Source organism: Athalia rosae, chromosome 5 (assembly GCF_917208135.1).
Source record: "Athalia rosae chromosome 5, iyAthRosa1.1, whole genome shotgun sequence".
Taxonomy (NCBI): domain Eukaryota; kingdom Metazoa; phylum Arthropoda; class Insecta; order Hymenoptera; family Athaliidae; genus Athalia; species Athalia rosae.
This window is the reverse complement of record NC_064030.1, coordinates 4105210-4124688: the sequence shown is the minus strand read 5'-3', so window position 1 is coordinate 4124688 and position 19479 is coordinate 4105210.

The window sequence follows — 19479 nt, the reverse complement described above, 5'->3', positions numbered from 1 at the left end:
GAACGATGGTATATTATGGCACGAAACGAAGGTATTAATTGATTTTTCATAACGTTACATAGCGCTCGCTAGAATATCACCCCGAAACGTTTTCATCGTTTTTAGTTCGAATTAAGGAAATATAAAGTAAAAATAAAACACTGCGCGCACCAGGCAGACGAATGCATATTCGCACGTGTGCTACCTTAACGAACAGATGTTTGCCAGAAATTGTATATCTTCGTTACGATTGAGCAAAAAGCTATGAATATTTATGGTAGTGAAAAGTTATCGATTCAAGTCCGTCCAGTTCTAGAGGTGATGCCGCGCCCACATATAGAGCACCCCCCCCCCCCCCTCCCTCCCGCCCTCCCTCGATAAATCGGATGTAGAAACGTTCACGCGGGGCTGCACTTTAACACGCGTCGTATATGAGTGAGTTCAGCTACGCTCAATTCAGTCAGCTAGTTTCATCGACACACCTCGATGGTCCCGACACATGCATTCAAAATTCAGATGGGAAGTGTTTCCTGTTGGCCATTCATTCCGCCGATGCATTGTCCTGTAGTTCCTATGTTTCCATTTTTATTGTATTTTTACTCTTCTAACCCCCCCCCCCCCCTTCCCCACCGCCGCCTTTCGGGTGGCTGCAGACGCTACTCCCCGTTTTATCTCCTCCGACGATATCAAAATTTGAAATATTTCGCTAAAGGTATAGGTAAGTATACTCCGGACAAACGAATCTTCGAACATCCTCGGATACAACTGCGAATGATGAAAAGACCGTCGCTCGTACACTTTCGACGAATGTTCGGAGAAACATTTTGCGAAAAACAAGATAAATGAAATTGTTTCCTTTTTTTTTTCTCATTTTTTTTTTTTACACATCGCCAAAACGGGGCCGCGTACCTTCGATGCGACGAAGGCCGAATTCCCTTCAATTGACTACGTTGGCAGACGTTTCTTACGAACTCGATTGTCGGCAGTCTTATACACTCGAAATATTAAGAGCCTTTTCAACGCAGGTCTGCTTTAGAAACCTCTCGCTCAAGTTCACTCGGTACAACGATCTCAAATTTTATCTACATTCAACTTTAATTTCTCTCAATACTCGAGATTCTCGGTGTACAATGTATTTTACGGTGAACAAACACCTAACTACGAAATCAGTTCGCTTGTACATTTTTTTTGTTTTTTTTTCTTTTCTTTTCAATTTTCAAGTGCGGTTGGATCCGTTGCTCATCTTTCAGCCGATCTAAACGATCTCGAAATCGCGATAAAAAAGCCCTCGCGGACTCTTTGATTCGAAAATGAAAACGAAGCACAGCCAGGCAATTCGCCGAGAATATTTGGACACAAATTTCGAAAACGTTGATAACGACCCACTTTTTGATATCCCGGGATACGCGAGGTTCCATGAAATATTGCTTATCCCTCCGCTGTGTCTACCCAGGTTACACGCCTATATATAGGAGTATAAGAAAAAGTTAAGGTATATACAGGTGAGATGGTACACCCTGTGCAGGTAAACGCGACGGCGAAAGTCGCCGAGGCAGACGCATTACCATAAATTTTCGCTCCACGCCAACTTTTGTGCACATTTTTGTCTTTCATTTATGTTTTTTCTAGTTTATTTTATTTTTATTCTCGTCTCGGTCATATCCTTCGCTCCTCTCGCCTCGCTATTCGCCTCCCCTATTTTACCGCATAACCGACTCACCTCGACGGGTAAAATCTTGAAAAAAAATTTTCAACCGTCTCCCACGACTTCGGGCGAGCGAGATTAACTCCTGACGATGATTGAAACAGAACATATCGTTGCTGGGAAATTCATCACTCTATGTAAAAAAAAAAGAAGGACGGAAATCCGTCTCTACGACGAAGGAATAAAGCATTCGGAATCCGCAGGAATAACTCTTATTGAAATAATAATCAGCGGTGACTCGGTCGGGTAAGTGCGGCTGAAAAATTGGAGGAAATTAAAGGTGAGAACGGAAGAGAAAAGGGGATGAAAAAAAATTGAACGTGAAAAATTGACGAGATAGAAAAATCTCAGCGTAAGATGACTAGGTATGAACGATTATCGCGGAGCTCCAAGTACTTCCGGTCCCACCCGGAAGGCCGCACCCGTCACGGTTCGTTCCATCGGACTCTGAGGACACCTCGACAAGGCCCACATCAGGGCCAATGCAAACGCGGATACGTGACGATGGTATATTCATAGGCAGTCGTGTGTTACTACGTTACATTATTCCGAATGAATTTTTATACGGACTGCAGCGTTATCGCTGTACGTTCACTTCCGATGCTTCGGTACGGTCAGTCGGTGGTTGTACTTTGTCCAGGTTACATCATTTCGGAACTGCGTTTAAAAGTTCAATACCAAGTGACGGAGGTACCCCGCGAATGAGTAGGTGAGTTCCAGTTATTTTTTCGCATCTCTGATCTCAGGTAGTTTCTCGATTAATTGTTGCTTTTTTCGTGACGCTAAGATTCTCGAATAAGATATCACGATCACTGAGGAACAATATGGCGTCTGGTGAACCATGTTACGAACTCATTTAACAAAAAATCCTAATGTCATCTATCATCAGTTTTCCAAGTTTTCATTACTCCGGTCACCCAATCGTAATGGGAATATTTTGCTGAAAACGATTAAATGAAGAGAGAAAAGAAAAAAATAACCGCCACGCACCGATTAGTTGGCCGAGCGTATACCCTGCGCGCAGATTCTTTCTCCCTGAGATGACATCACGTTTCAAACGAGTGATCATCCAGGTTCTCGAATACAAAGAGACGGGGGAAGGGGAGGATAGCCTTTTCGACACACATGGTCGAATTGTAAGCCTCTATGCAAAGTAAGCAATTAGAGAAAACAGACAAATTCGAAGTGGTCACACTTCAGGCCCGGTTTATCCTCACCCCTTTTATACTTACGTGCAGGCGAACCGACCCTTTCCCAAATCTTTCCCTTTTTCTCTTGTTTTTTTTTCTTTTCGACCTAATCACCCCATCTTCCGGCACCCTTGCTGGACGTGCAGAAACCATCGTCATATCGTCCCGGAGGAACGAGGATCGACGGTCGACGGTCGTTGCAAATGCGTAGCAGAGAGATACGTCTTCGCAACGGCGCGGCGTTTCACGCATTCGAAGAGCGACGTAGGGTCGAGCATGAGGGTAGCTTAAAGGGTGGTCCTTTCGGGCGGAGGTTGGAAAGTGTATTTGCATTCCCGGCAGCGGTCAAAGGCTCTGCTTAACGCAAAGTACGTAACTTAAACTCGCCACCCACAAAGCTTCGCCACCGAAGACGCCAGCGGTCCTAAGCCCAAGTTAATTTCGAAACGGGAAAAAGGGTGCCTCGTGCCATTTGCAATTTCGGTTTTCCATTTTTTTTACCTTTCACTTTTTTCTATCTTATTTCGAGCGGTTAATGAGAGATCGGAATAGTTCAACCCGCCGTACCCCAGCCCCTAGAATTTTACTTTCCTCGACGAAATTTATTCAGGATACGGGTTATAATCGCATCGAGAGGTGGTATATTTTTGAAAAAGCGGAAAAAATCGAAGGTAGGTAAAAAATCACCGTGTACGAGCGGGGTAAATTTTAACGTATATCCCGAAGGATGTAAAAGTGAATTCAGTTGGCAGTAAAATCAGTGGTTATCAGTAGTAAAGGAGATACAGTGTGGTGTATTGAGCTAGCTGGGGGTGAATCGTGATTCGAGGTCCTCCCTGGTTAGGATGGAAATTGAATTCCACCCTCAGCAATTCCTCATCTCTCTCTCCCAGCCTCTAAACCACCCTCAGCCATCCCAATTCAACCCCACGTTCTCGGATACGACTACCGTTCTACCGAACCCTCCGGTGTATTCCGCTGGATCTCTCAAGGATTTGGGTTACCTGTAATAGCCGAACAACTTCTATCTAGCTCAAGGATGGATACGTGGATCTCCTATCGTGACATGTCTCGCGTAATATCTACGTGCTCATACAACACGTAACGGTTCACCGTAAATACGTTTATATAGATCAAACTAGGTAACTCAAACGGAGAACTACGTACGCCGTTATATACATCGGGCGGACAGAATGTCAAGGAAATTTAACACGCAATTATAATCTTTGAAAATGCGTCTTCGATAAGTCCGAAGATTTCCTCTCAAAATTTCGAATCGATTCGGTCGATTCCTCTCCTTCTCGAACAAGAATAAGCTCGAGCTTTTCCTGAAAAAAAAAGAGGGAAGAAAAAAAAATACTTGAGAGAAAGGAGTGCGATGTACCTTGTACTGACGGGATGACCGCGATGATTAGGGCCGATTTGCACAATGTGGATCACGTAAGTCGTTTCATGATCCAAAAGAAAGCTACGCAGCCTATGGTGGGGTTTTGATTTTTCGAATATACCCGTGACGCGTCACCGCGGTGCGGGGTACCTAGCTGAATGGGGTAAGAAGAAGGGAAGAAGGAATGAAAAAAAGAAGCCGGTACCAATCCGCAGGACGATCTTTTGCCCAGGGCAAGATCTCTGGGGGTAGTATAGTGGTAGTAAACGACAGGGACCCGCACTCACCCGATTCCCGGGGCAATCTTAACGCCGATCGATAGTCGAAAGTCGAGGGTCGAACGGCGAACGGCGAGACGCGCGTATTCTAAGCCCATAACCGACTCGGATTTCGGACAGTTTTATCCAGCCGGTGAAGCTTCACGAATCTCTGGAAATTTGCGTATCTGTATTTTTGCACTTTGTCGAAGCTAAGACTTTCGAATTGCAGAGAAGTCAACGCTTTCCGGATGAACTGAGAACTCGGTGAAAATCGTATCCGACGACGTGGACATTCGGTGGACCAACCGTACGCGAACGAATATTCGTAAAAACTATACAGCAAATTCATGCAAACGTGTTTCACTCGTAGCCGTCCCGTTGGTGCGTAGAGACGCAGCTTGAGGAGATATTCGTGCCTCGGTAAGCAGGTTGAAATCGATCAACCGGGTGCCCATAAAATACCTTCCTCGCGGTCGCTACATCCGTCCGTTGTTCTTGAAGGTGGACATACCTATAAAGCTCCTGAATTATGGAGGCGAAATATGAAGACAAGCTGCGTAGTTTTTTTTTGCGGGAGGGGAAGGGGGTAGGTGTATGTATATATTCATACAGGTCCCTATATACCCCCTCACCTAAATGGAAAATACATAGAATATATAGATCTATGTATAAATGTATAGAATAAGACACGGCGCGAGACGATATCTTCTTGAAATGCGAATCTCCGGGCTCATTTTTTCGCGATTTTCCTTCGGTAGGGCCTGGAGGGCTGAAAGGCCTGCGGCTTCGAGGATGGCTGCAGAAGTGTAGAGATTTCGGGTATAAGGAAAGGCGGAAGAGCGAGGGGGGTAATTGCGTGTCGGCGTTGACTTATAGCGTCTAAATCAGTGTCATCCAGCCCCTCGCCCCTTTTCTCCTTCTTTCCTTCCCGCCCTGCCGTTTTATCCCTCGTTCCCTCGCCTTCCGCGCCGTACCGCCGCAACCCTTATGGATACAGCGACGGCTTTAAACAAACACTTGTTCGAACGTTTGAACTGGAAAACTGATAGATGTACAGATATTCGGAGGAATCTGGAGAGAGAGGAGGAGCGGGTAGGAGAATAGACGGCGGTAAGCGCGGGTCGAAGCGAGAGACAAAATCGGCCGATTGGGAATGAGATCAGGCGCGGATAAGTCGAGGATCAGAAGCAGATCGGGGGGAAATCGAGTCGAGCCTCGATCGATCCGTGACTGAGCGAGCTAAGCACCCTAATAGATAAAAAGTGTGACAAATGACGCGTGAGAAGCGTTAGTGTATTCAATGAAATACGCCCCTCTTTCGAAAGCTTTTTCGCACCTGCTCACGGTCAGAAGAACCTTTAAAAAGCGTTTATATTTTCGAATAACTTGCAAAAATTACGGGATTTTCTTTTCTGCACACCTTACAATGTTCGCCCCCGCGTTCCAGACGTCCCCGTCGCTTCAAAATGTAAAGAAACAAAAAAAAGGTACACGTACACCGACAATAATACAATCGCGTGTGAGTGTAGTGAAGTAAAAAATAAAACTTGAAGAATAATGACGTGAGAAAAAAGCAGGTACCCGATAGAGTGGGTTGGAAAAAAAATTTTTTTTTTTAGTTTCTTAGCATGGGGGTAGAATTCGTAGATCAATTTGACTTTCAGATTTGGATTCCTGAGATCAAATTACATAAGAATAGCATATAAAATCCAATTAAAAAAAATTTTGATTTTTGACCTAAAAATTAAAAAAACTTCGAGGGTTCAAACCCCTTCGGAAAATTCTCAAATTTTGGGCAAAATTTTTTATTCTCCAAAATTGATTAAATGACACTTTTCTAATGTATTCATCTGCATTCGCTGTACGTCCGAACGTATCATGGGTGATATATCTAGTAGGGTGGGTTGGCAAAAAAATGTCAACTTGATATTTTAAGGTAGCCCACTCGTTCTTTGAATAAATAATTAATCAAGTGGGGTACTTCTAGCGAAAAAAATTTTCCGCCTAATGATTACTCAATCGATTGCACGAGTAGATGATTTTGACTTTTAGATTTGAATTCCTGAGCTAATTATACGTGAGATTACTCTTGAAGAAGAGAAAAAAAATTCGATCTTTGAGCAAAAAATGAATCATTTTTTTAATTAGATTTATCATGATTTTCTGACGTATTTTGACCTCAGGAATCCGAATCTGAAAGAAAAATTGACCTATCTCTAAAATTGACCGAGTTATCGCTAATTTTCAACTTTTTGGGGTCAAAAATAAAAAATTAATTTTTTAGTCTATATTAATGTAATTTCAGCTCAGGAATCCGTACCCAGAGGAAAAATTGATCCATCTGCAAAAATAACCGAGTTATCCCCATTTTTTCGCATTTTTTACCATAAAAATGGAGATATCTCAAAGGGAAAAAATCGTAGCTCAATTTGGACAACGGATTCGTGTTTCTGAGGTCAAAATACATAAGAAAAGTGCCATACGATCAATTTTAAAAAATAAAAATTTTTGGTCAAAATTTGAAAAAATCGTAAGGGGTACCCCTTGGAAAAATCTCAAATTTTGGCCAAAAATTTTTATTTTTTAAAATTGATCGTATGGCACTTTTCTTATGTATTTTGACCTCAGGAACACGAATCCGTTGTCCAAATTGAGCTACGATTTTTTCCCTTCGAGATATCCTCAAATTTATGCGAAAAATCGCGAAAAAATGGGGATAACTCGGTCAATTTTATAGATAGATCAATTTTTCCTCCGGATTCGGATTCCTGAGCTCAAATTACATTAAGATAGACTTAAAAATGAATTTTTTATTTTTGACCCCAAAAAGCTGAAAATTAGCGATAACTCGGTCAATTTTAGAGATAGATGAATTTTTCTTTCAAATTCGGATTTCTGAGGTCAAAATACGTAAGAAAAGTGTAATACAATCAATTTTTAAACTACTTTACTTTTGGCTCAAAAATCGAATTATTTTTTGGTTTTCCAAGAGGAATCTCACGTACAATCAGCTCTGAAATCCAAATCTGAAAGCCAAAATCATCTACTCATGCAATGGATCGAGTAATCATCAATTATTCGCTGTTGGGAGCAGAAAAATCAAGACATATCGATAGGTTTTAGTCGTAGACCCAATTTGATTCGTCGCAATCCATGCATGGGTCGAAATATTCGAATTTTTTGGTCTACGAGGGGGCCCGAGCTTATCTGGAGTCAGGTAGCCACGGGCGTGCGGTTTGTTATGGGGCGTCACCTCTACGCAGCCCCGAAGGTGACGTCTCACAACAAAGCTCTACGTTGCTGGCTACCTGACTCCAGCAAAGTTCGGGCTCCTCGACTCAACTTCAATTTCAAGACAAAAAAAGAGCATGTCATTTTTTGATTCTATACTTGAATTACAAAAATAATAGGAAGAAAATTTTGAACAGTGAACGAGTAAAAATCAATTACAATCGACAATCTTCAGATATTTTCCATGATTTTTGACAAAAAAAAAATGTTGTTCTGCTGGAAGTACCCCACTCGATCAATTGTTCATTCAAAAAACGAGTGGGCTACCTCAAAACATCAAGTAAAAAATTTTTTCCACATTTGAAGAATTTTTTTTCTCTTATAAGGTACAAATTCTGCCCCTATGCTAAGAAAATGAAAAAAAAAAAAATTTTCTTCAACCCACCCTAGTACCCAACCCCACCGATAGAATCAAATAAAAATTCACTCAGCGTTGTTTCAGTCCGGAATTACAACCCTTGAGCGGACAAAAGTACTCGCAATATTATCTTTCGAATAAATTTTTGCAATTTCAACGAATTAATCGTATAGACGTACATAGTTTCACTTGTTTCGGTTCGTGTAATGAAAACCCTCGAGATAAACTCAAAGGTATAAACTTTATCGCGAATGTTTCTCTAATTATCTTTAGCGCGTGGTACCAGCATAGCTAAACTCTGGAGAATCATCTCTTAAAATGAAAGCTATAGCTAAAATTTGCGTGATAAACACGAATAGTTGTACAAGGATATCAGGCTACATTTAACGCTAAACATTAGACGCGATTTCGTTGAACTTCCGGCTCTCTTTTCTTCACGTCCCTATTTTTTCTTACTCGTTAACTCCTGTATGCAACATTAAAAAGTTTTCTATATGGTTTACCTTTATCCGAATAAAGTTTTTCAAATTAAAAACGATCTTAGGGAAAAATACCTGTGCTTATACGTTGTACTCGTACACGGTACAACGGCGAGGTGCTGGGTTATCTCTTTCGGTGTTTATTGGTTTGATGAAACTTTGCAAAATGTTATAGTTAAGATGGCGGACGCCTTACGGGTGTACGTGTACACCGTTTCCATAACCCGTACAACTTTACGGCAAAGAGATTTAGAGATATATACATATAGGTTGTTCTTTTTATCTTTCGCCTCATTTTGTATTTTCAAAGGAAATATTCTCAGAGCTGAACAACTCCCCGCGGGATTTGGAAATAAATTGTGCGTTGCGACAATTTTTTTTCTTTCATTGTTTTTTCACCGTTCACGCATTCGTACGTTACACAAAAATTATCGCGAGTGCGATTCGAATGGGAAAAAAAAATAACAAATCGGTTTTCGCTCGGATATAGAAAATGATTTCTGTAAATCAATGCAAAATTTATTATATCGGTATATTCGGCATCACACAACGTAATATTTTCCACGCTATACGCCATATACTTATATCATACGCATACATAATTCAAACGATTATGGAATAAAATAGATGAGAGAAAATTCATGAGCTCTGGAACAGTACGAGGTAATTACATGTAATTTATATTAAATCGCATTGACATGCAAATTCCTGACCTGGCTAAATCCTGACTCCATCATTCTCCGTCCTTTCCTTTATATCTGCGTCCCTTATCAGCCCCACCTGAAAGGAACTGACATGTGGATTCTTTGGGTTGACCAAAAATAACCACCCAAAGTACCCGATTTTTTTCTTTTTTTTTTTTCCCGTCTTCTCCATTTCAACTTCCTGCTCCAGCCAGAAAAATCGTTACAGTCACCCTTGATATAAAAAGTTGAGTTTTCGGTGGATCCTCGCATTTTTAAAAAACCTTTTTTTTCAGGCCGGGCTATTATATCCAACTCGGTGGAATTAATCACCTGTTTTATTTTTTGTAGAAAAAAAAAAACAAATAAAAAAAAATAAAAAGAGGAATTCAACACGTTTAGGGAAGAGGCAATTATGGCATTGCTTATATTCACCTAAATTCACGGTCAATTGATGCATCAAAGGGATATTGCAGAGGTGTGAAAATGATAAACACGGGATAATCGAAGCGTAAAGTATTTTACTGCAGAGGAAGGGGGATGCGGGAGACCTGAACTCGTACAATATATGCGAAAGCTTTAGGTTTGAGGGTCGGGGTGCCTAATTAGGTGGTAGCTCTACGGGGGCGCATTACCCCTCAAACCCCCTCAAACTTCCCAACTCCATCACCTTCAGAACCACCACCCCCTAACAATAGCCACCCTCATTAAACCTTCGTATATATACACAATCCACCCATGAAAATTAAATACGAGGGTTCTATTTCCAATTTTCATTATAATGACTCCGCAAAATTAACCGCGACTATTATTATAATGGGCAAGAAGCTGGAATCTGCTTCCGCGCACCGTCGACGAGTAGAGGACGCCGTGGCGCCTTCGAATAACGAATGAATTTCGTCGTATCTGTAAGTGATACCAAAACTAACCGTATAATTCATTCGAACCATCATCGATACGAACGACGACGATTCTCACATTTTTACCCCCGACAAAAAATAATCTCGGGGGTTTCCCGAGGAATTACATACGTTAATAAGATACGTATATGCGTTCGGTGAATTTCCTCGAATTGGTTTATTCGCAATCAGATCACACGCTCAATGATTACCTGCCTGACAGCTCGCCTGGTTGCCTACCAGCTCCCTTCAGCATCACGCCGCGCCTGCGGTGTTGCACACCAAGTGATATCGCGTCCCTTCTCCACTCACCCTGCATCCCCTATACATATATGCTTGCGTACACCAAAGGTAAACTTTACCCCGACTATCCAATTCTCATCCACATGCTGAGACAACACTCGGCATGTGGACATTCGAAGGGAAAAGTATTACGATTTCGTTAATCGTCCGCTAATATCGTACCTAATCACGTACGTTGCATACGTCGTCCTTGTGCGTTCAAAAAAAAATTCAATCGGGTCAGATAGGTACTTTTCCATCAATTTGCTTCACGCTTGTAAGGAGAAGAAATAGAGGATCTTGAAAAAAAATGGAAGTTCGAAATTTAATATCGACTATATTTTTTAATTTTGATTTGGTGGCTACCCGGTACACCGTAGCGCCTGCACGATCTGCACGAAAATCCCTATTATATCTATAGCGACTTGCACGGCTCAATTGAGCAAACAGCTCGAGTCTTTTGATCTAAACTAAAATGTGAACCCAAAACAACGTTGTTGGGCCCTGAATGAGGCACAAAACCAAAAGCAAATCTGTTCAAAGTGTTCACGGTATCTTCAAAGTACCCTGAATGGTGTAAACTGTCTCTCCTCTACTATCTTTCATAGAGAGTCACCTCGGCATAGCTCAATGACCAATTATCTTTGTATCTTTGCCAATAACTAGTGAACCGCAGTTTCAATACGGTGTTGAAAAAACAGATAACAAAAAATAAAAAAATACGTATTACAAAATAAAATAATATAAAATAAATTGAAAAATAAAAATCAACGTCTGCACGGGTATAAACATACGCAATGAATATTGATATTGCTTCGAAAAAATCGAATACGCTACTTTCTGCTGGAGACAGGCAAAGACAATGGAACGCTAATATAACAGCGCCTAGAAAATACACCTACCCCTGACTTTGTCCCCCGTCTTTGTTGACTTCTTTTTTTCCAAACTTCTTGTCATCCCTTTATCTTATTCTTACCTACTCTCGCACCTCGCCGACGAGGTATCTCGCGTACATACAGGCCTATGTACACGTGCTTATGTGCCTTTCCCGCACCTGCACACGGACAGGACTTGCTTTAGGTGCTCCGTTCTACCGAGGGTATAATATATATACAAGGGGGTGCCCTGCTGCACTTCGACGGATCGAGGACTTTGATCTTGATCGAGCTTCGAAAGTAAAGCTGCACGTGGCTCAACAGCTGCACACCAGTTTCATCTGGAAACTATGTACACGGGAAGAGTTGGTGAGCGTGGTTTAAAATAAGTGAATAACAAAAACGAAATAAAAATGAGAAAAAAAAAAAAAAGGATGGAAAAAAATCAAAGAAAATAAGTTGAAAGTGGCATGATGCCAAAGGAAAAGGTCGAGAGCTGCAGTGTATACGCGGTAACTTTTCCTCCAACTTTTTAGTTTATTTATTTATTCATTTTTGTATTTTATTTTATTCAGTTTTTTCCCTTTTTTTTGGTTTTTTTTTTTTCATCTTTCACCTCTTCTTCTCTTTTTGAGCGTGTAATTTATAATTATGATCGGTCATGTGACGAAACTCAAAAAATTTTCACTCCTGTACTTTTATGCATCATCATTTTTTTTGTTTTTTTCCTCTTTTTTTACAATTAATAAACGAACGAAAATTTTTCGTACAAAAAAATTCGTGTGACAAGGCTTGATCCTTTGTAAGAAGATAATCTCATACTACGCGATGATTTAATTGAAAACGTATACGTACATATAAATATATATATATATTTATATATACGTATACGTTGAACGTGAAAATTATTTTTCATATTTACAGTACATTTTTGACAAACTGCGTGTGCGGTGAATATCGCATTATTATTGGGGCGAGTCGGGGGGGTGGGTGAATTGTATGGAAAATAAAGAGAGCGAAAAAGAAGAGGATATCGTTTACAACGTATAAATTTCTCTTCCGCGGGCGAAATTCAAAGAAATTTGCGACGAGAAATCGCGACCATCTTCTTCTCTTTCCCTTCTCTTCCACCATAAATTCTGCGTTGAAATAGATAAAAACGTCGTAGCCCGCTACGTCGGCTGAAGTTGAATTGTTTTCGATCCATCGCCATTTCGTCGTACGCGTTTCGTTCGGCGAATCGATAAATACGATGATATAAGTAAGTGAAAATTATTCATCGAATTAGTCATTACCTCGCTCTGAGATGGGGGAGTACCCAGGGCTTCTTGTACAAATATTACGATGAATGGGGCAACTCGAACCGTATTTAGTGTCCATTTGCGAAGATCCCTGCTGAGGCTGAGTGCTCCTGGACTCGACATTGTTCATCTTCTTCGTTCTCGAATCGTTCCCCTTCGGCCTATTATTGTAATAATAATTGTTTCGTGACGTATACGCGGACATTTGAATAGTAATACCTTGTAATCAAGCCGTGCAATTAGATCGGGGTGATAAATTAATCCGTTGATAATTTTTTCACATCGTATATACACACGCTACGGGGATATTCTGATACATACAGATCAGAGCGATAAACGCAAATGGGCGACGATCGAGATTAGGGATGATTCGGAATCGTTGTTCGACGTGTCATGAGTTGAGCGGGTTGCAAAATAAGGAATGAAAAAATATCATACCATTCGTATATAAAAATACTTGAATCAATATCCAGTTAACGAACCGGTTACATAAATTTCAATGAATTCAGAATTAAATTGTGTGCCGCAGTTTACAATGTACCCTACGCCGCCTGTCTATGTATATATATCATGCAGGAGTTTGGCTTTATTGGTCTAGTGGACGTACTATTGTCTATTACAGATCGATCCGCGGGGAAATGCCGTGTGGTGTGTACGAGATATATATATATATATATGCATATATGTGTCCTACGTGCACATTTACGTACATACGTAAATAATTGTTCATCTGTTGGGGAAAAAAAAAAAAAAATCTTCTACGACATTCGCGAACGCGGGTTCTGCTGTGTTGTGTATTATAGAATATACATGTAATATTACGTAATCCATCAATGTATACGATTGTTGTATTCGTCAACGCGAAGTACGAAAAAGTATCGATATCTCCGAATTGCAGGCGCCCCCGTACCTATATATGTGCATTATTATTCATCGATTCGTTGCGGAATTGCAGGTGTAACGATCGCTGGAGTGACCGAAAGATTGGGACGTGTAATTTATTTGGTTTTGAGATTTTTTTCGACTTTTGGGAAACACGGTTCGTACATTATTATTTGATAAAACGGCGTGGCGAATCGGTAGATATGTAACGATCGGTACGCGCGGTCCTAATCCCGCATCGATGTTCGCGCCGTTGAAGGCGCGCGGAGAGAGGGAGAAGAGGGAAGAAAAAAAGATGATCGAGGGAAAAGGGGAAAAGAATAATAAAAAAGAAGGTAATAAGAAGCGATGAGTGGAGAACTTTATTATAAGTCAGAATATATCCCACTCCATTGGCGAATAAGTCTCGAAAGTATAAAGGATATAAAAGCCACAGAGCAAAGTTATAACAGGTTATAATAATGCGCGTCGCACGGTCTCTTATTATTGCGTACCTATACCTTACACAACCCGGGTCCTTTCTATTGCGACGGTGTACTAATTCCAAATTGGTTTTGGCCATGTCGGAGGTCCTTGAACGACGGCTAGCGCGGAGGATCACTGATCCTGGCTACCCAGCTTAGCCCCGTTGTAATTACAGGTCGCGGCGAAGGCTTAGACCTTATTTATACGCAAGCCATGTGACGCGAACGGTACCCCCGTCGTCCTCGTCCTACCTTTACCTCGTCACGTTACACACGTTACACACGCCGACGGATCGTTCCAGGAGCGAAAACAAGCGAACATATTTCTTACACCCTCGACTTCCGGGAATTGAAATGAAAGGAATCGAACTGGGATTCGAAAATCAACCACCACGCCTCGAAGGGGTGCGAGCCAACGCGCTCGCGCTACGATTTCGTTTTCACGTCGTCAAAAATAATCCGATCGTTCAATTTACGGAATTCGTTTGCGTGTAATATTAATAGGGGTGAGTAGCGAGGTATGTTCGGGCAGTTCATTCGAGAATATTATCATGACAAATTTTATCGATTCAAGGTGCGCGGCGTCGACGTCTTCCGCATCCTGCCCCTCGTGGGGCAGCGTGTCTTTGAGAATCGTTCCACGATCTAAAGTCAAACGTAACTCGCGTTCCAAGTTATCATCGTCGATCGTTGTTCGAATTTTTTTTTTGTTTTACTCAATTTATTTCCTCTATCGTCATACGTGTCAAAAAATAAATTTCAGTCAATCGTTGATTCGGCGTACCGGTGGTCAAGCGAAAAATGCTCCTCACTGGACCATGTCCTATGGGGTAATAAACAAAGTTTGATCTCAAGCGGCTAACTTTGTTCCCTATAAATTTCCCTGGGATCACCTGTACTTGGGTTTGATTGACCAAAATCGAATCTCACTGTCCCTGGAAAAGCAATGAAATTGACGAATTTTTACCAAGGACGTAGAGACAGGTAAATGAGAGGATGTAATGAATTCGTGCCGTCTAACGGGTTGTACATGATGTGACGTGGATGCACGCCTAGGTATATGTGTCGGTTGTGTATAAACAACTCTTTGAAACGGGGGTGTTTACCTAAAACTTTTAGCAAGTGGGTGGGTAGCGTACGCGCTCGCGGGAAATTCAAACCTCGTTTCATCTCTAAAAGATACGGTGAAGATCCCCGCGGAACACTGTTCGCATAATTACGAGTAAGCATCAGTCCACCGCGAGTACAGTATATCTTTGATCTTTTAAAGTAAAACATTTGCAAACCTGCAAGTACGCGCACACGTAACAAGGTGTACGACGGCCTACGTTGGATAAAACTGGTGACCCGGAGGAAGGAAATCGCGAAGGGCAAAAAAAAAAGAGGAAAGAAGGTGACATTTCCGAATGCTGATCGACAACGCCCTATTATTTTATCGGTCCGGTCGAATAATTTCGTCATTTTAAAACTCGCCCAACGAATGATCCTACGTATACGGGATCTGCTGAGGGATCTCTGGCTGGTCTATGTAGGTTATTATAACTATAGAGAGTACACAGCAGAGGAATAAAGTGCGGCGCGCGCAACCCTATACGCGACCAACGGTGCAAGGATTCAGGGTGGTGAGAAATAAAAAGGAACTCGTGGTGGACGCGGAAAAAGCTTCGGGAACTCCGCGGGGGTGGAAAAAAAAGGGGGGGTTAAAAATGAGAGAGGGGATGATTAGGGAAGGCCAGGAGAGTAAAAGGAAAAAGGAAGGAAAAGGGTGTTGTAACGAAGCTGAAGAGAAACGAGACACAAGGCAGAGTGCGAAATGGGGGAAACGAGAAGGTGTAGGGAATCGAGGCGAAGCAGGAGAGTGAAGTAGAGGGATGCAAAGGGAAGGGTAGTCGGAGAACAGGGGCGGTGGAGAGAAGTAAAGGTAAAGAGAGAGAGAGACGGAGAGAGGCATAAGAGGGTTGATCGTCGCCCAGGGTAGCCTCAGTTAGTCAGTCGCGCGCCAATCCTCCGAAAGCGAACACTTCGTCCGCGTTCGAACTGCGAACAAACATCCCTTCGCAAGAGAAATCCCACGGGACTTTGAAACGAACCGGAGGAACCGAACCGAAATCATTTCTCTCTATTTTTTTCTTTTCTTCAAATTTTCGTCGTTTACCCGACGATAATTTTTTTACCCTTCAAAAAACCAAATCCGCGGTGTAGATTGAAAGTAAAGAATACGCAATTTTCTCCTCTCGATTATTTGTAAATAAAACTATTAGTACGAATATATACACACCTATACATACATCTGGAGAGACCAGCGAGAAAATAATCTCCATCGTCGGAATTTCGCTCTGTGAAACTTCATCCAAGGGATGATTAACGTGGTCCCAACACACCGCCATCGCTTATCACGTATAAGAGCTACTACCACTACTAACGAAGAGATCAAATTCCCATGAAACAACGTCACGACTTCATCAACTTTGTCTACTTTTTTCCATACTTCTTTCTCTTCTTGGGTAAGTTTCGGATACATTACCCCATAATCACAGTTACTTTATATCATCCAAAAATTCATTTCATCTACCACAGCCGCAGCGCTGTTAAAAAAATATCTACAGCAATTTGATCTGTTTGATTCTACATGTGAGTTTAACACGTTTTGCATGCGATCAATTTGCACTTTTTGAATAAAATATTAATCTTTTGTTCCTCACGCAATTATTGCTTGACGATTAGGGTGAATTGAAACTTATATGTGTATATGACGATGTATTACCTTTGTCATTTTCAAAATTCTCGAGCGGTTTTGAGGTCCGTTTGGCGGGCGAGATGTGGGTCAGTTTCGTAGAAGGTATATCGAATTTAATGACACAACAAAATTGGCTGATTAATTTAATTGTAAGTTCAAGAGCTGGGTCGACGGTGGCCCTTCAATTCCTGCTTTTTGGTTACCCCGGTATTTGGAATTTTGCAGAATTTTTCGAGGTCGATAATAATTTCCGACCCGGTGAAAGAACTCGGTATTCAGCCCTCTGCTATTTTTCCGCGTGAAAAATCGCCCGATTGAATTTCGTACGCGTGACGTACAATTTTTATACCATTAAGACCTGCGGAATCGGAAACATAAAATATTACCGGATAACTCGAGTTACAATTTTGATTCGCGAACGTCATGCCCGACTTATTCGTCTAGTTGACGATCTACCCAAAAGTCTGAGAATCTTCAACGTAACGAATAACATAAAATCCAAGAATTTTGTCCCGAATCAAATTATTGTAATGATATACGATATGGAGTGAAGAAGCTGCGGGCACTGCGCCCTCGGTACACCGCGTTGATTATGAAAATGGCTTGTTATTTAAAAGGGGTGTGACTTGAGCGCCAATATTAACGTAGGGGCTGTTAGTGTACCTAAACACCTCGTTACCGAGATTAAGTGCCAATTAAACTCTTACCACGATGATATTGCGAACAGTTATTAAAACTTTTGATTTAATAAGTGGCTACATTAACGTCGTAGGATCGGTCGCAACTTACTCAATTCACCCCGTTATCCTTTCAATTTTTTTCGTTATTTTTTTTTTTTTCAATCATAGTAAAAAACCTACCTCTGGTATCGACCGCAGAAAAAACGCTGTCATATAATTTCGAGAGCATAAATTAATCGTCCGTCGAATTTTGACAACTATAGCTTTTTCTAAGATCCAAAAGATCGATCTACGCGTCCCATTTTGCATGTCAGATAATAATCGTAAATTCCTGCGAACAAAAGCATCGACGAGAACGAGAAATTCGATATTTTCCAGAAAGAAGCTACCGGTATCGTTGTGACAGGGTAAAAAAGTTATCTTGACGTTGATTGCTGAACTGCAATAACGAAAGACAAAAGGAAAAAATATTTTCAACTAAAAATAAAAGCCATTCAATATTTGAAAACAAGTTGTACGAATCACGCGACTATTTGATTCGATTCAATTAAATTCTGATCCCCGTCACTCGATACGGAATACAGGAAAAAAATTCGAAAAAAAAACATGGGTAAATTTTTACCCTCACATATCCGACGAGGGAAAAGTCCTCGACTTCGGGTCGTTTTTCGTTGATTCGAAACTTTTTCCACTCGTTTTGTTAACTTTTTTTAAATTTTGTTTCTTTCAATTTTTTCTAACGCCCGTGTCGGCACACGGTACAGTTATATTACTCGCGTGAAAAAATCAACTCGAACTGTACTACGAATGAATGGTTGGGAAAATGAAAGAAAGTTTAAATAGAAACTAAATAAATATATACATAACGCGGAGGTAAAAAATGTGAATAAAAAAGCCCCTGCCGATTCGTGCGTTGGACGTACGTCTGACTGATAATAGTATCAATCAAAACCACCATTTAAAGCTTTCAATCCATACAAACGACCGATCAAGGGATGATACCCGATAAAAAGCCAACCTGCGACGCATGTACGTATTTTACCTATGTACGTACAAAAAAAAAAAAAAGTAAAGAGAACGACGATAGAGACCTGAAATTATTTCGAATTCACACGTCGGGTAAAGATGAAGATGACTCAGTTGGAATTTATATAAAATTCAGATGGGAATGAGATATTAAAAAAAAAAGAAAATAAGAAGGAAAGAAGAAAGAAGAGGGAAAAAAAGGATCGTGGAAAACCTTGTCTGCGACGAGTCAAACGACCCGGCGCGTTTCCAACCGTCTCGCTTGGCAATTGCAAAGTCGCAAATGTTATTTAAGAAAATCTTGTATTAAGTCGAAGCCCCGGTCGGGCGGCTGGCCCAGGGCGCTGTTTAACACAATTGGGGCTCATTTAAAAATCCCATCAAAAATGTACTTAGAATATTTCTATCTCTCTTCGTCGCCTTCCTCTCACTCACCTCGCTCGCTATCGTTGGTTTTTTACTCTTCCTCCGAACTCCCAAACTCCGAACTCCTACGCCTTCGCCTCCGCCTCCACCTCCACCTCCACCTCCACCTCCTCCTCCACCTCCACCTCCGCATATACTTCCACTCTCACTTCTTCCACTTCCACTTCCAACTCATCCTCAACCCTCTGCGCTCACGGCGACCCTCCGAGGGTAGAAAGAGAAGCGGGGTGCCTGATTGGATTGTAAGCTCAATTTGCGCTAGCTTCAGTTCGTTCCTTCTTTTTCAGAGTTTACCGGAAAACTATAGGAACTAGAAACTGAAAGCTGCAGGAGTCTTCGCTTACCTCTAGTCCCGCGTATAGACTAGCTGGATTTCATCAAATATACAGTTTGGTACGAACGTAGGAATTATTCCTACACCTCGCAAAGACACGCACACGATGTACGTAAAATCGACGATGATCATGAGATTATCAAAAAGGATTCGAAAAAACATACATCGGAAAGCTCGTGATCTTTGTTCCTGTACTTGAGAAACGTTCCTGTACTTCGAAACGAAATACATCGTACAATCT